Source organism: Mustela lutreola, chromosome 6 (genome assembly GCF_030435805.1).
Source record: "Mustela lutreola isolate mMusLut2 chromosome 6, mMusLut2.pri, whole genome shotgun sequence".
Taxonomy (NCBI): Eukaryota; Metazoa; Chordata; class Mammalia; order Carnivora; family Mustelidae; genus Mustela; species Mustela lutreola.
In genome coordinates, this window is record NC_081295.1 from 64,792,710 (window position 1) to 64,810,551 (window position 17,842).

Here is a 17,842-nt window from a genome sequence, read left to right on the forward strand (position 1 = left end):
AATTCAAAATGCAAATACAAATTCACACACAGTAATATTCATTGCTGTGTAAGTTTTAATAACAAAACAAAAAGTAGAAACAATCTAAATGCTCTTCAACTAGAGGGAAATGGCAAAGTATATTAAGATGTGTCCATTAGGCTATTATGTGTACTATGTAAAAATTTCTTACAAAAATTTATAATGACATAGAAAGAGGGAATAAATTCACATTTCTCTGGCCTATTCAATGTTGTAACTTTCCCATGTGCACTTGGTCTGCATGAATTATCAAGTCAATGTAAAGTAGGATACTGACAGGATCAGGGTATGCTATCCCAAAATATACCACTTCAGCATAAAGATTTTTTTTTAAGATTTATTTATTTGAGAGAGAGAGAGTGGGAGGGAGTGATGGGAGATGCAAGGAGAAAGGAAGAGAGAGACTGAAAGAGACTCCATGCTGAGCGTGGAGCCCAGTGCAGGGCTCACTCTCAGGACCCCGAGATAAGGGCTTGTGCCAAAACTAAGAGATGGGGGCATCTGGGTGGCTCAGTCTGTTAAGCCTCTGCTTTTGGCTCAGGTCATGATTCCAGGGTCATGGAATCAAATCCCGCATTGGGCCCCCTACGCAGCAGGAATCCTGCTTCTCCTTCTCCTACTCCCCCTGCTTGTGTTCCTTCTCTCACTGTATCTCTCTCTGTCAAATAAGTAAATAAAATCTTAAAAAAAAAAAAAAAGAATTAACAGATACAATAAGAGTTTTCTGTCTTCCCCTTTCCTGCCTATGTGCAAGGCGTGCATTTCCCTTTGTAAAGCTGGAATAAGATGTCCCCACCCTCCTGTACTAGGATGAAGAAAGCACCCTGTATCGCAAGAGACAGAGTCAGCACCAAAATGAGTCTGCATAAACGAAGCTTTACAAAATAACCTTTTATTAGTTCTGCCACGTATTTCCTTGTTACTTCCCCACAATTTACAGTTCCTTGAAGCCTAAACCCTCTTTCCCTTGTTAAAATTGTATATAACATCCCAAGTCTAACCACTCCTGTGGGTTTCACTTCTTCTCTGTGAATTCCTGTGTGTGCAAACATATTAATAAATTGATATTCCTTCTCTCATTTTAATCTGTATTTTGTCAGTTAAATTCACAGACCCCCAGACAATGAACCTGACGGTAGAGGAAATGTGTTTTCCTCCCCCAGCAGTTTCTAACACATAGAAATTCCTTCATGAATCTTAGCTATTATTGTCATTCTCATTCAGTCATTGAAACAAGTCTGGCAAGTTGACAATGTTTTTGCCCATTTCAACAAAGAGAGTGAAGCAAGCCTCAGTGAGGTCAAGTCAGGGGTTCTAACTGAATAGCTATATGAACACAGATCAGTCAGCCTCCACAGACCATGCATTTTTTGTTTTTTCAAAATATTATGCTCCAAAGACTGGAGAATTCGATAAGACTCATCATAAGATCCAACATTCCATGTTAAAAAGTCATCTTCAATTGGTTAGAGGATTAGTTTTGTACTGCAGAATAGGTATGGAAAGAGGCTGCTAAGTATGACTCTGGTAGGAAGGGGAATGATTTAAGATCTTAAGATGATTCAAAACTAAAGCAATATTAGAAAAACCTATCATACTAATGATGTAGTAATGCAGTAGTATGATCTGTCTTCTCCTCAATGATTTTACCCAATTTAAAATTGTCTTCTGATATCTGCAGGTAAGTATCCCTATAAATTGCAAATCTGAAATTGTAAACCTGGACTCTGATACCTATTAAGTGGAATGTTATAAATGGGACCCAGCTGTTACCTTAGCACACTGCAAACAGAGGAGTCTCACAACGGCTCATCGAGTGACTTATAAATATCAGTGATGCTGAAAACGTAACTTGTTTCTTTCTACAATACCATGATGTTACATGCATTCTTTTTATTGGATTTGGTTACCTGCATTTCCCTTTTGTTTATCTTTGAAAGGGAACATCCTTTTTACCATTTTCCAGACATACATCAGTATGTTGGTTTTTGTGTTGAAGTTAGTAAGAAAGGGGGTTATGCAAAGTAGGTCTCTGCTTGGCACAGAGAGGAGTCATTGAAGAATTGCACATGATTTTGAAAATATTTAAGAATTAGAGGGAAAAGGCAATCATGCAAAAAGCACTAGTTAAAAAGAGAGTTTGTAAAAAGCAAAAGAAAGGAGGAAAATTAGTTTCTATGATTTTACCTCATTTTTTATGTACTCTGGATGCAGAGATACCTGTAAACATCACAAATTTGAAATCACATGGCTTGAATTGGAAGCATCTTATTCAATAGATTCCTATAAATGTGACCACAGCTGTTTCCTTACATGCTTCAAAACATAGGTGTCCCAACATGGCTCACCAAATGGCTTTTAAATACCGTTCATGCAAGGAAAATTAACTTGGTTTTATGTAATTGGGCCCTGTCGAGATTTTGCAAGCCTTCAGATTTTACTGCTGGTAAAAGCTATAAATTGAGTCTTCCCTTACCATCACTGTCTTTATCTTGGATCTTTCCCCAAACCCCACTTTTCTAACATGATAAACCATTGAACCCCAGAATAATTAACCAATTTTATAAGATGGTTTTATCATCGACCTGGAATACAAATGATACAAATATCTTTTCATATTATGGGATGGCAAACCTATTTTCCTCAGACATTTATGAGGAAATCATTCTATCCTACCTCTTCATTCCTGGGGTAAGAGGTGGCGGGGGGGGGGGGGAGACAGCAAGGAAGAGGGAGAAAAAAATTCACCCTTCCAAGTGCATTAAAAACACTTAAACCAAACATTATGTATTTCCCATGAGAAAGAAAGAGAAAAAGAGAAGGAGAAAAGGGGAGAGAGGAAGGGAAACACGAAGGAAGAAAATGCAAGTTCTCCTGTCAAGAAAATTGTCTTGGTGAGTTTTCATGTGGTGATAAGCACAGTTTGTAGTGACAAAAAGCAGTGGTTTGGGGCTCATTTGGGGTTTTTTATTTGTTTGTTTGTTTTTAGTTACCAGCTTACAATCACAATGAAAATGTAAAAGACAGATGACATTTAACTTTAAAAACTGAACGAATGATCCTCATTATTATCTGAAGAGAAAATACCTTCTGACACAACGGCTGGTGGCCAAATGGTATTGTTGCATGACTTACACACAGGAGTCTATCTGTTAATACAGAGGCATGTCTGCACACACAGACATACACAATGTGTCTGCTGCTCTCTTACCAGCGGATTTCAGAGGCATTTTCATTTAGTCTCCTTGAGGTCTGGTGGGGATTGGAAGTGAGAGAGGAAGTCACTGGTCCCATGGGAAACTGAGCTGGGTTGCAGCCTCCTAAATAAGAAGGAGGAGAAGCCACTCAGAACCCAACTAACTCATCTAGACAGTCTGGGACAGTGAGTACCCACAGCAATTCTCAGGTACTGACTAACAACTTCCTGACTTACAACAACAGTACGGTTAAAAGCCTGCTTTCGGTGCCTAGGGAATATTATTTATATTGGAATATCAAGACACCAGTCTTCTTCTGAATTACCCTGGTTTTCTGTAACAATTGTTGACTATTCTGTGAAGTAAAACTCAGGAGAAACTCAACCTCCACGAGCCATAGTCCTTCTTTAACTGGTAATTTTGCACATTTGCTGTAAAATTAAAAGTGATTCTGGTTGCAAACAAAAAAACAGATTTCCAGCTAATTTAAATAAAACATGAATTTGTTCAAAGGATAGAAATTAGTTCCCGGGATCACTGGGGGAGCTGTGTTTAAGCAGAATTAACATCGGCAAAGCCCAGCCAACACCCTGCTGGAATCTGCTGTTCCTGGGTCCTTGCTTCTGTGCCATTGGCATCACAGCCACTACCACAAATAGATAATATCTAAGTGGCCCTGAGCCTTTGAATGCTCCCATTGGGAACATCTGACTGACCACCCCTTGGCCACCCATCCATGCTCTAGCAGTCCAGGGTCAATATTAGAAAAAGAATCTGCCTCCCTTTGATTTCTATTGGGGTAAGTCAAGCCCTGTCTCCCATCAATTTTTGGATTCTCCCAAAACAGGAAAAACACTAGGCATCCAGAACCACAAATTTAAGGGTTTTATAATAAGCCCTTCACCTATATTGTCTCATTTAATTATTATAATAACTGTATCATCCCATTGTAAAGATCAAGAATTGAGGCTCAAAAAAGAAATGTAAGTATCCATAGTGACAAAATCCAAGATAAGGAAGTGCCATCCCAAATATCAAGAAATCTGAAATTATGCTTACTATAGTTCCATTGGTCAATGTGTTTGAGTCTCCTCTCTCTGAAAAGGTGGGATATAAATGTGATATATGTGGTCACACCCTTAACTCAAACATAGAATTAATAAAAATACCATTTCTTCAAATACTTCAAGCACATGAATCTTTAAGAAGAGGTTAATGCCTATTCTATTTTATAACCTGCAAACATGCTTTCTTCAAGCTAGCCTGTCAATTTATACAAAAGGAATAAGAAACTCCTAGTTTAGAATAAGGAATTTATGAATTAAAAATAGCACAGGGGACTGAGTTTTTTTGCCTCTTTGTTGACCCACAGGACACCACTGATCCCCTGTGGCTATATTTCAAAGTGCCCTCTTCAACTTACAACCAGCTGCTGCCAGAGAGGTTCCCTGACTAATGTGGTCCCTGTGCTCCCGTATCATCCTTGGGGAACTGTCTGTCGTTGTACTCAGATGTGGAATTATCTTTGTTTATTTGTTTTTATTTATTGAGAACCTATTATGTTTGGGGCATCAGAAAGGCACTTTAGCTACAATGTCTCATGTAATCATTGCAATAATTATGGTATTCTCATTTTACAAATGAGACCTTGAAGTTTGGAGATCAGTAATTTCCCCCAAAATCTGAAGTACAAAATTGCTCTTGGAAAAAAAGGACTCAAATCTTTCTCCCTGTCCTCAAAGTCTTCTAACATCTCCATGAAGACTCCTGTTACTACCTGGCAGATGGAACTATCACCCCCTCAGGACCTCCATAGTTGGCATATTCTGCTTTGTATTATTTTATGTGTGCTATTAAAAACTTTGGGTGGTGACTGGCTGGGAGGAGATGTAGACTTGTGAATTCAGAACAGAAATTCTTTGCAGGGTCAAAATCTGCACATGCAGTGGGAGAGAACAGCAGTGGTCATGACACTTCGCAATTGCTCACTGTGTGTTAGGGAGCAGGTGCTTCCCATGTTCTGATGATGGAATCTTTATACCAACCCCACGATGGAAGGTTTATTGATATCCATGTTATGCAGGAAGAGAAACTAAGGCACTGAGAAGTTCAAGTTGTTGTTGTCATGAATTGCATTATATCTCCTGAAAATTCATATCCTGAAGTCCTAATCCCTAAAACTCAGAATGTGTTCTTATTAGGAAAGAGGGCCTTTGCACATGTAATTAATTAAGATAGGCTCATACTGCAGAAGGGTAAGTCCCTAATCCAGTATGATGATGTCCTTTTAAAAAGAGACATATACACACACAGAGAGAGAATGCCGAGTACAGATTAGAGTTCTCCTGCCTCAAGCCGAAGGCCAAATATTGCTAGCAAACCACCAGAAGCTAGAGGAAGGGCCTGGAACAGACCCCCTTTCTCAGCCCTCAGAAGAAACCAATCTGCTGACCCTTGATTTTGGACTTGTACCTTCCAGAAGAAACCAATCTGCTGACCCTTGATTTTGGACTTGTACCTTCCAGAAGAAACCAATCTGCTGACCCTTGATTTTGGACTTGTACCTTCCAGAACTATGAGATTATACATGTCTGTTGTTCCGAGCACCCCCATTTGCGGTATTTTTGTTAGGAAGCCCTAGGAAAATGGTAACAGTTTTCTAACATCACAGCATAGTTCAGAAGCCTGAAGCCTGAATGCAAACCTGAGCACTGAGACTTGGGAGTCCCTCCTCAGTTTTGAAAAAAGGTGGGGAAGAGGAAGAAAGTGATGACAGAAGTTCCTCCAGGCCCTTGGGAGAGTGGCCAGCATCTACAACAAGCTGGGAAGGAGGGATGTGGTACAGAACTCCCAAAGTGCAGAAGCAGTAACTCTGGCTGTCTCTCATTTGCACTCCGTATCACCCAGGATGCCCACATGGTCCAGGGAGCCATGCCATCAGCAAACATCTGTAACAACAATGATGGTCCACACCACATTGGACCTTTAAGTGAGGCTTGCTTACCAGCTGTCAGATATATACCACAATGAACAGAGTATCCCCAAAATGCTAGCAATAATTTTTAAACTTAATAGTTATATTGACATATAATTGATATACAACAAACCTGTATGTATTATTTAGAGTACACAACATGATACCTTATGACAAAAGCATACAACCACGAAGCCATCACCACAATCAAGTTACCGAGCTCACATCTCTGCAAAGGTCTCATTTCGTCCTACCCCTTCATGTTATCTCCCTCCACACCTCCCTTCCTATCTCTCTGTCTACCAACAATCTGCTCTGCTGTCTTTCACTATATATTAGCTTGCATCATATAGAATTTTATATAAATAAAATCCTACAGTATATACTTCTTTTGTCTACCTTCTTTCACTAAACACAATTATTTGTCCACAGAATTGTGTGTATCAGTATACCTTTTTGTTCACGACGGAGTGGAAATCCATTGCATGGGTATACCACATTCGTTTATCCATTCACCTGGATTCTTTTCCCAATTTTCTTTTAATTGTGGCAAAACAACATAAGATCAAGTTTATCATCTTAACCATTTCTAAGCATCTAGTTCAGTGGTATTAAATGCATTCATATGTTGTGCAATATCCATCTTCATAACACTTTCATCTTATAACACTGAAACTCTATATCCACTAAACAATAGCCTTTCATTTCTGCCTTCCCCCAGCTGCTGGCAACCACCATTCTATGTTTCATCTTTATGATTTGGACAAAGTATCTCATATAAGTGGAGTCATACAGTATTTGTCTTTTCGTGACTGGTTTACTTCACTTAGCATAACGTTCTCAAGGTTTATCCATGTGGTAGCCTATGCAAGATTTACTTCTTTTTTAAAGCTGAGTAATATTTTATTGTATGTATATACATATTTTGCTCATCCACACATGGATACTTGCATTGCTTTCAAGTGTACCTACCATGAATAATGTTGCTCAGAACATGGGTTTACAAATATTTGAGATCCTGCTTTCAGTTCTTTGGCATATATACTCAGAAGTGAAATTACTGGATCATGTGGTAATTCTATTTTTAATTTTTTGTGGAACTGTTTTTCACACTGGCTATACCATTTTATATCCCCATTAGCGGGACACAACAGTTCTAATCTCTTCAAATTTTATTTTCTGATTTTTTTTTATACCAACCACCCTAACGGCTGCAAGGTGATATTTTATTGTGGTTTTGAGATTCACGTCCCTAATTATCAGTGATGTTGAGCATCCTCTATAGTGCTTATTAGCCAGTTGTATATCTCCTTTGAAGAAATGCTTATTCAAGTTCTTTGTCCACTTTTTTAATTGGGTTGCACATTTTTGTTTTTATTGAGTCTGAGAAGTTCTCCATATATTCTGGGCATTAATACCTTATAAGAGATGATTTGCAAATATCTTCTCCTATTCTATGGGTTACCTGTTTAAAATGGTCTTCTGATGCAAAAAATTTTAAAACTTTCATGAAGTTCATTTGTCTATTTTTTTCTTTTATTACCTATGCCTTAAGTGTTGTATCCAAGAAATCATTGCTATAGATTTTATCCTGTTTTTTATTTTTGCCAAGACAGCTATAGTTTTAGGTCTTACATTTATGTCTTTGCTCCATTTTTAGTTAATTATTGTATGCAATGTTAGGTAATCCTCCAATTTCATTCCTTTGTATGTGAATATCCAGTTTTCCAGAACAATTTGTTGAAAACACTGTGCTTTCTCCATTGAATGGTTGTGGCACTCTTGTCAAAAGTCATTAGGCCCTATATGTAAGTTTTTATTTCTGTGTTCTTTATTCTATTCCATTGGTCTAAATGTCTTTTTTTTTTTAAATGTCCTAACACACAGTTTTGGTCACTGTAGCTTTGTTGTAAGTTTTGAAATCAGCAGGCGCAAGTCCTCCAGCTTTGGGCTGCTTCTTCAAGATTGTCTTGACTATTCAGGGTCCTTGAGATTCCATTTGAATTTTATTATTTTTTTAAGATTTTATTTATTTATTTGACAGACAAAGATCACAAGTAGGCAGAGAGGCAGGCAGAGAGAGAGAGAGAGGAGGAAGCAGGCTCCCTGCTGAGCAGAGAGCTGGACATGGGGCTCAATCCCAGGACCCTGGGGTCATGACCTGAGCCGAAGGCAGAGGCTTTAACCCACTGAGCCACCCAGGTGCCCCTCCATATGAATTTTAAGATGGATTTTCTATTTCTACAAAAACAACATCGGGGATTTTTTTTTTAATTTTTTTTTATTATGTTATGTTAGTTGCCATACAGTACGTCATTAGTTTTTGATGTCGTGTTCCATGATCATTGTTTATGTATAGCACCCAGTGTTCCATGCCACACGGGATATGGTTCCATTTACTGGTTTCTTTTTTAATTTCTTTCAACCATGTTTTGTAGTTTTCATTGTACAAATCTTTCACCTCCTTCATTAATTCCTGTTTGTTGGGGTTTTTTTAGCTATTGCATATGCAACAGTTTCTTAACTACCTTTTCAGATTGTTCACAGTTAGAGATATAAAACTGACTTTTTTTCTGTTGACCGTGTCTTACTACTTTGCTGAATTTATTAGTTTTACCAGTTTTTTGTGAAATCTTTAGGGTTTTGTACATATATGATCATATCTGTGAGCAGAAATCATTTTATTTTTTCTTTTGAACTTAGATACCTTTTCTTTCTTTTTATTGGCTAATTTCTCTGACTGGAAGTTCTAGTCTGGAAGAATAAAAATGGTGAGAGTGGACATCCTTGTCTTGTTCTTGATCTTAGAGAAAAAAAGCTTTCAGTCTTTTACTATTGAGTATAATGTATGCTATTGTTTTTTTATATATGTTTTTTATTATGTTGAAGTAGTTTCTTCTATTTCTAGTTTGTTGAGTGATTTTATCATTAAATCATTATTGAGTGATTTTATCATTAAATCATTGAATTTTGTCAAATGATTTTTCTGTTTTGAATGATCATGGCCTTTTTTTTTTTCTTCATCTGTTACTACGGTATATCATATTGATAAATTTTCATATATTTAAACATCCTTGCATTTCAGAATAAATCCAACTTGATCATGGTGTTTAATCCTTATAACATGCTGCTGAATTCAGTTTACTAGTATTTTGTTGAGGATTTTTGCTTCAATGTTCATAAAAGATATTAGTCTGTAGTTTTCTATCTTGGATTGTCTTTGACTATTTCATTGGGATTATTGATGTCATAGAATGAGTTAGTACATTTTTCCACCTCTTCAGCTTTTTGGAAAAGTATGAGAAGGACTGATCTTCCTTCTTTAAATGGGTGGACATTTAAACACCCAACATTCTTGGACATTCCATGGTGGACATTCCACCCAACATTCCTTAAATGTTGGATGGAATTCATTAGTGAAGCAATCAAGTTCAATGCTTTTTTGTCAGGATATTTTTGATTCCTGATCCAATATCCTTATTAGTTATATATCTACTCAGATTTCTTTGTGATTTAGGTTTGAAAGGTTTTTGTCCATTTCATCTAGGTTATTCAATTTGTTGGCATATAATTATTCATAGTACTCTCTTAAAATTCTTTTTATTTCTGTTAAGAATTGGAGGTAATGTCCCCATTTCCTGATTTTGACAATTTGAGTCTTCCTTCATTTTTCTTAGTCCATCCAACTAAAGTTTGTCAATTTTGTTAAACTTTTCAAAGAAACACCTTTTGATTTCATTGGTTTTCTCTACTCTACTACTTTTATCTCCACTCTAAACTCTAATATTTCCTTCCTTCTGTTAATTTTAGGTTGAGTTTGTTCTTCTTTTTCTAGTTCCCTAAATTATAAAGTTATGCTGTTGATTTGAGATCTGTTTTTAATGTAAGCACTAATAGCTATAAATGTCCCCCAGCATTACTTTTGCTGTGTGCCATTAGCTTTTGTATGTTGTATGTCCACTTTCATTCAGCCCAAAGTATTTTCTAATACTTTGATCCATTGCTGGTTTAAGAGCAAGTAGTTTAATTTCCATAAAGTTTTGAATTTTCTAGTTTTATTTCTGTTATTGATTTTTTAACTCAATTCTGCTATAGAGAGAAGATACTTTGTATATCTATCTTTTTAAATATTTTGAGGCCTACTTGTGGCCTAAAATATGATCCATCCTAGGAGATATATCATGTGCACTTAAGAAGAATGCATATGCTGTTGTTGGGTATGCATTCTGGATATGTCTGTTAGATCTAGTTGGCTTATCTTGTTGCTTATATCCTCTGTCATTACTTATTGTCTGGCAGTTCCATCCATTATTAAAGGTAAGATATTTAAATCTCCAACTACTAATGTAGAACTGTCTATTTCTTCCTTCAATTCTGTCAGGTTTTGCATCATATGTTTCGATGGTCTGCTATTAGGTGCATAAATGTTTATAATTGCTACATTTTCTTGCTGTATTGAAACTTTATAAATATATAATGTCCTTCTTTCTTGTTTTTTTTTTTTTTTTACTTTAACTATTTAGTCTGATACTAGTATAGCTACCCTTGCTCTCTTTTGGTTGCTATTTTCATGGAATATCCTTTTCTATTTTTTCACTTTCAATCTATTTGTATCTTTAGATCTAAACTGAGTCCACTGTAAGAAAACAGAGATTTGGATCCTATATTTTTATTCATTCTGCCAATCTCTGTCTTTTGATTAGAGATTTTAATTCATTAATATTTAAATTGTTACTGATAAAGAGGAACTCAACTCTGTCATTTTATTGTTAATTATATGCCTTATAGCTTTTTTGTTCCTCACTTCCTGCATAACTATCTTTTTCTATGTTTAATTCACTTTTTTGTGGTGAGACATTTAAGTTTCTCATTTCCTTTTGTGAATAGTCATTTTTTAAAAAGATTTTATTTATTAATTTGGGGGGTTGCACCAGAGGAGTAGAGGGAGAGAATCTTTGAGCAGACTTCCCACTGAGTGCAGAACCTGATGCAGGACTTGATCTCACAATCCTGAGATCATGGCTTGAGCCGAAACCAAGAGTTAGACACTCAACTGACTGAGCCACAAAGGCACCCTTGTATATTCTTTAAAAAAAAAAAAAAAAAAAAAGAGAGAGAGAGAGAGAGAAAGAGAGAGATTTTATTTATTTATTTATTTTTAAAGATTTTATTTATTTATTTGACAAACAGAGATCACAAGCAGGCAGAAAGGCAGGCAGAGAGAGGGGAGGAAGCAAGCTTCTGGCTGAGCAGAGAGCCCGATGCGGGACTCAATCCAAGTACCCTGGGATCGTGACCTGAGCCCAAGGCAGAGGCTTTAACCCACTGAGCCACCCAGGCGCCCCTATTTATTTATTTTTAAAGAGAGAGAGAACAGGAGCAGGACATGACGGGGAGGGTGATGGAGAGGGAAAGAGAATCTCAACCAGACTTGGCCTTGAGCAGAGCCTATACTTCTGTGCATATTCCGTAACTGTGTGTGTGTGGTTACCAACACAAACACAAACACAAAATATATGGGGATTACATTTGACATCCTAAAGTTATAACATTCTGATTTAAATTTACGCCAGCTTAACTTCAATAACATTAAAAACTCTGCTCCTTTACAGTTCCATTCTCACTTTTTTTGATTGCTGATATCATAAAATTATGTCTCATTGTGTGCCCCAAAATATAAACTAATATTTCTTTCAAATACATTAGTCTCTTAAATATCCATTTGCCTTTTAAAAAATTATTTATTTATTTGTTTGATAGAGAGAGAGAGAACAAGCACATTTGGCAAAGGAGGAGCAGAGGGACAAGAATTTTCAAGCAAACTCCCTACTGAGCATGGAGCTTCATGCAGGGCTTGATCTCACGACACATGAGATCATGACCTGAGTCAAAACCAAGAGACAGACACTTAATCTACTGAGTTACCCAAGTGTCCCTCCATTTGCCTTTTGATGTGCACTTAATTATTTCCGGTGTGGAGCTGTCACAAATAAATCTGCCATAAACATGAATCGGCTGTGACCTTGTCTTTGCAAAAACATATGCTTTCCTTTCTCTTAGGTAAATATGTAGGAGTGGAATATCTGCATCCTATGGTATGTAAATTTTTAACTTTTTAAGGACCGGCTAAACTATTTTCCATAGTGATGATACCGTTTGACGTTTCAACCAAGAGCATAAGAGAGTTCTGGTTGCCCCATCCTCCTCAGCAACCGGTGGTATTGTTATTCATTTTAGATTTTAGTCATTCTAATAGATGTGTAGTGGTATTTCCTCATTTTAATTTGCATCTCCCTAATGATTAATGATGTGGAGCACATTTTTCCATGCTTATTTGCCATATCTTCTTTGATATATCTAACTTTTTATCTCTGATCTATCAATTGCAGTTGATTCTGGTGACCCTCCAAACATCCTTTCTGGATTTTTCCCCACAATTCTTGTCTTTTTTTTAATGTCAATTTAGGCTCTACTTCTTACCTTGGTGTCTTCTGCCCACTATCTATATGACATTGAGAAGCAGGGCATCTAGTAGAAGCAGTGACTCTGGAAGAAACCTTTAAAGAGTTCCTCTTGCTGTCCCCTCATTGTCCTATGTCAATTCCTGCCTGCCTTTTTTCTGTGCAACTAACTGCAGCTGGTTTCCAGTATTGGCCTCCAAAGGGGTTCTATCTGGGCAGCACAAAAGCACAGCTCAGGTGACATACTGATGGAAACAGGTGCAAACTGCCCCCCAAATCCCTAAGCCTACTGATGATTCCTGGGGAGTATGCCTTCTTCCAAGGCATTTTCTCCCTAAAGGTTAAAGATGGAGACATTGCTGATCTGCAGCTGCCTGGTTCGAAGGAAGCAGGTGGGCATGGGAACTGCTTCTTTTGCAGTGTTTACTTCCCTTAAAGATCTATAACTCCAGACTGCTCTCCATCCCTTTAACTATATGATTGGTCAATTTAGGAAGAATAACAAGGCATTCTCACCCTTGCTCTGGCTTCTTCCTCTGGGGAGTGAGCTAGGTCAAAAAGCAGATGATTTTCTCTCCTAGGACACTGCATCAGTCCAGCAGTGCTGTGCAGGTGGGTAAGCTGGCTTGCCATCTTCTAGAATGAGCCCACGTACCTCTTATGTGAAGCTACATTTTTTACTTTAGACTTCCATTAGTAATAAAGGTACTACTTTTGCTTCAATATTTACCTTCTTGTTTCATTTTCCAAGTAGTTTCAAGCTTATGCAAAAAGAGCGGCATTATCTCCGAGGACCTCAACTGGCAGCTGGCATAGAGTCTGCAGTCAAACAACAGAGGCACAAAAGCTGTTTCCTCCATTAAATACCGCATAGCCTCTACCTCTACTCGGAGTGTGGTCTGCAGAAAAATGTTGGGTATTACCTGGGTGATTGTGAGAAATGGGTTCCACACAGGGCTCCACCCCACATTTTCTGCAATGGGACCTGAATTTTAACAGGATCCCAAGATGATTCAAATATACATTAAAGTTTGAGTAGCAAGATTCCAGAGAGCTAATAGCAAATATTTTTTTTTATTTTTTTTAAAAGATTTTACTTACTTGAGAGAGAGACAGTGAGAGAGAGCATGAATGAGGAGAAGGTCAGAGAGAGAAGCAGACTCCCCATGGAGCTGGGAGTTCGATGCGGGACTCGATCCCGGGACTCCAGGATCATGACCTGAGCCGAAGGCAGTCGTCCAACCAACTGAGCCACCCAGGCGTCCCGCTAATAGCAAATATTAAGAAGGGTAATTATTGCTCTCTCCCAACCCAATTGTACACTGTGAACTTAATTTGTATTTATTTTATCTATTTTTTTAATCATTTTAATTATCTTATTATTTTTAGGATGGCTTCTTACAACAAATTTCTTCACAAACTTTTGCTATAGTGTTAAAATTACATCAATATAAAACCACTTTTGTAAGTACATAGCACAACTAACATTTTCAAAGGATAAGTAAAATACGTTGATAAAAATATATTTCTCATAATAGAAAAATAAATGAGCTAGACTGAGCAGATTCATGTTTATTTTCTACCATAGTAGAGTTCAATATCTTGGTTTCTAGTCAATAGGCTGATTTCACTACAACACAGAGCTCCTCGAAGTGGAATAAAAACTTTCATATGAGTTTTTATGAAAGTCTCATTTACATTTTGGGCCAGTGATTCATCACTTTTGACTTAAGAGGGTGAAAGGCAAAGGAAGATGTGACTCATTTATTTCTTCTTTCTAAGAGAATGTCAACCTGAGTCTTAACCATGCATATTTCAAGATCTTACTGTTGTAAGATAATAATACCTTATGTTTGTGTGATGTGCTACCATTAGCAAAGGGCCTTCACATCTATTATCTTGTCTCATCTTCCCACTAAAGCTGGTGATGTTAAGCTCTTTATGCAGATGAGTAGAGCCAGCTATACTGAGGTTGACTTCCCTGAGGTGCAAAGCAGTGACAAGGGGGACAGGATGGATAGTCTATTCTTCTAACTCCAAGCCCAAAGTTATCTCTACATGGGACCTAGACAGGATTTGTCTGAATGTGCTCTGTTCCACAGAACTAGAATCTGGATATGGATATATGAAGACACAATAGAATAACAAGCTTGTGTTGGCATTGCTTTAAATGTTTTACTTCTAAAAGCTAACTGAATATTTACCAGTATTAATATACTTAATTCTCACAACCCAATAACATAGTTAATTGTATTATTTCCCTTATAAAGATGATTTCTATCTATATATGCCCTTGGCTTTGGGTTATATGAAAATTTATCAGTATCATATCAAAAAATAGTTTCTATGAAATTAAAACCCTCAGATCTCTTTATTACTAGAATAAGTACATCAGCTTGGGTTATAAATGACTTCAGACATCAAACAACATATATATGCATATATATATATGTATGTCATCAAATGGCATACATGTATTAAATGTCTCAAAACCAGCCTTCTAGGGACAAAAGGCCTTAAAGTGTAGATCTTGCCATTTCTATGGTGGAATTACTTCCATCTTGGCCATTTCAAGCTACCAAGCTGATTTGGAGCTGGGAACCGATGTGCACAATCAGCTCTTGCAAACTTATTCTGACGCATTAATGGTCCAGGGCCAGGTATTACCCATTTTTAAGCTGCTATTCTTCATACGCTTGAGTAAACCCAAACTGCTTTGGTTTTAAGAATACGTTACAAGAATTTTGACAAGTTTTTAAATTATCATTAATTTTTCCAAATGTTTTTTCAGAGTGAATTATACTAATAGTCCCTCGAGAGCATGAAGACCCATGTATAAGCCACTAAGCCAAAAGCTGGCAAGCCTTTTAAATAAAGGGTCAGCACTACATGGTCTGAATGTTTCTGTCCTCTCCAAAATTCATATGTTGAATGAATTTGGGAGAATTCATGGAACCTCATACATGATGTTAGTGCCCTTATAAAAAGTCCGAGAGCTAAATTACCACTGCCGTCCTCTGAGGACACAGGAGACATCTGTGACTGAGAACAGAACCCTCACATGACTGTGCTAGCACCATGATCTTGGGCTTCCAGCCTCCTGAACTATGAAAAATGAATCTCTCTTGTTTATAAGCCAACCAGTCTGCGGTATACAGCTGTGGCAGCCTGAGTGGATTTGAGACACCCAGACAGTGAACAGTTTTGGTTTCTCAGGCCACATACTGTCTCTGTTGCATATTTTTTTTTCTTTTTTTTAAGATTTATTTATTTATTTAAGAGAGAGCTGGAAGGCGTTGCACAGAGGAAGAGGGAGAATCTCAAGCAGACTGCCCTCTGAGCATGGAGCCTGACGCAGGGCTCGATCCCAAGACCCTGAGACCATGACCTGAGCTGGAATCAACAGTCAGACACTTAACTAATTGAGCCCCCCAGGTGCCCAATTCTCCTTTATTTTTACAGTCCTTTTAATTGTTATTCTTAGTGCATGGGCTATTCACAAACAGTTGGATTGGCCCAAAGACTAGATGTAATCTATAGGCTAGAGTTTGCTAACCCCATGTCTAAGCCCTGGGAAGGCAAGCTTGAGAAAGATGTGAGAATAGTCATGTAGTCAGACTCTCCTGATCTTTACTGCATATGTGATATTGACAGGTCACAGCCTTCTACTTTACAGAATTATAATGGTTAAATTAACTAATTCCTATGAGAGCTCTTCCTAAGGTATAATGTTTCTTTAACTGTAGGAAATTGTTAGCATTATCCTCAATCGCCCATGAACTACTGCAACTACAATCCCAGTTGAATTAAAACCTCTACCCAGACCATAAAGCACCAGCTCTTTAAATACCTAGAAGCTTCAACCTCAGGGGAGAACTAAAACAGGTGTGGGACCTTATTATAAAACCCTCTATCTGTTCTAAGTCATTCACGAGGCAACGTCTTGTCTTCCTAGCACTGGATTGCAATTTCAATGTCAGTTTGAATGTCAAATTGTCCAGGGATCTGACCATGCAAGTGTATTTCCACAGTAAATGGCATACAGTAGATGCTCAATCTTTACTGAATGAGTAGCTGAATTAATGAATGATCACATCCAGCTAGCTGAGCTTTCACCTTGTGTGAACCTTAGTCCTCCCAAGCAACAGTCCCAAACCATGCACTCAATCAGCCTCCTGCTCATCCAAATACCAAGAGGATGCCTTCCTGTGCACTGAGATGTGTCTCTGGCTGAGATGATAGGCGAAAAATAAAGACAACACTGTGGATGTCAGACATCCAACTACCCACGACTGTTGAATAAATGTCTGGCTTCCTTTACATCTTAAAAATCAAAAGTGGATAAGGAAGATGTGGTCCATATACACTATGGAGTATTATGCCTCCAACAGAAAGGACGAATACCCAACTTTCGTAGCAACATGGACGGGACTGGAAGAGATTATGCTAAGTGAAATAAGTCAAGCAGAGAGAGTCAATTATCATATGGTTTCACTTATTTGTGGAGCATAACAAATAACATGGAGGACATGGGGAGTTAGAGAGGAGAAGGGAGTTGGGAGAAATTGGAAGGGGAGCTGAACCATGAGAGACTATGGACTCTGAAAAACAATCTGAGGGTTTTGAAGGGGCAGGGGGTGGGAGATTGGGGTACCAGGTGCTGGGTATTATAGAGGGCACGGACTGCATGGAGCACTGGGTGTGGTGCAAAAATAATGAATACTGTTATGCTGAAAATAAATAAAAAATAAATTTAAAATTAAAAAAATAAAAAATAAAAATAAATTTTTACATACTTGTGTATTTAAAAAAAATGAAGCTCTCTTTAACCCTTAGACAAAACATTATAGAATTCTTGAAAGAATTGTTATACAACATGTGTTGGAGAGGATGTGGAGAAAGGGGAACCCTCTTACACTGTTGGTGGGAATGCAAGTTGGTGCAGCCACTTTGGAAAACAGTGTGGAGATTCCTCAAGAAATTAAAAATAGAGCTTTCCTATGACCCTGCAATGGCACTACTGGGTATTTACCCCAAAGATACAGATGCAGTGAAAAGAAGGGCCATCTGTACCCCAATGTTTATAGCAGCAATGGCCACAGTCGCCAAACTGTGGAAAGAACCAAGATGCCTTTCAACGGACGAATGGATAAGGAAGATGTGGTCCATATACACTATGGAGTATTATG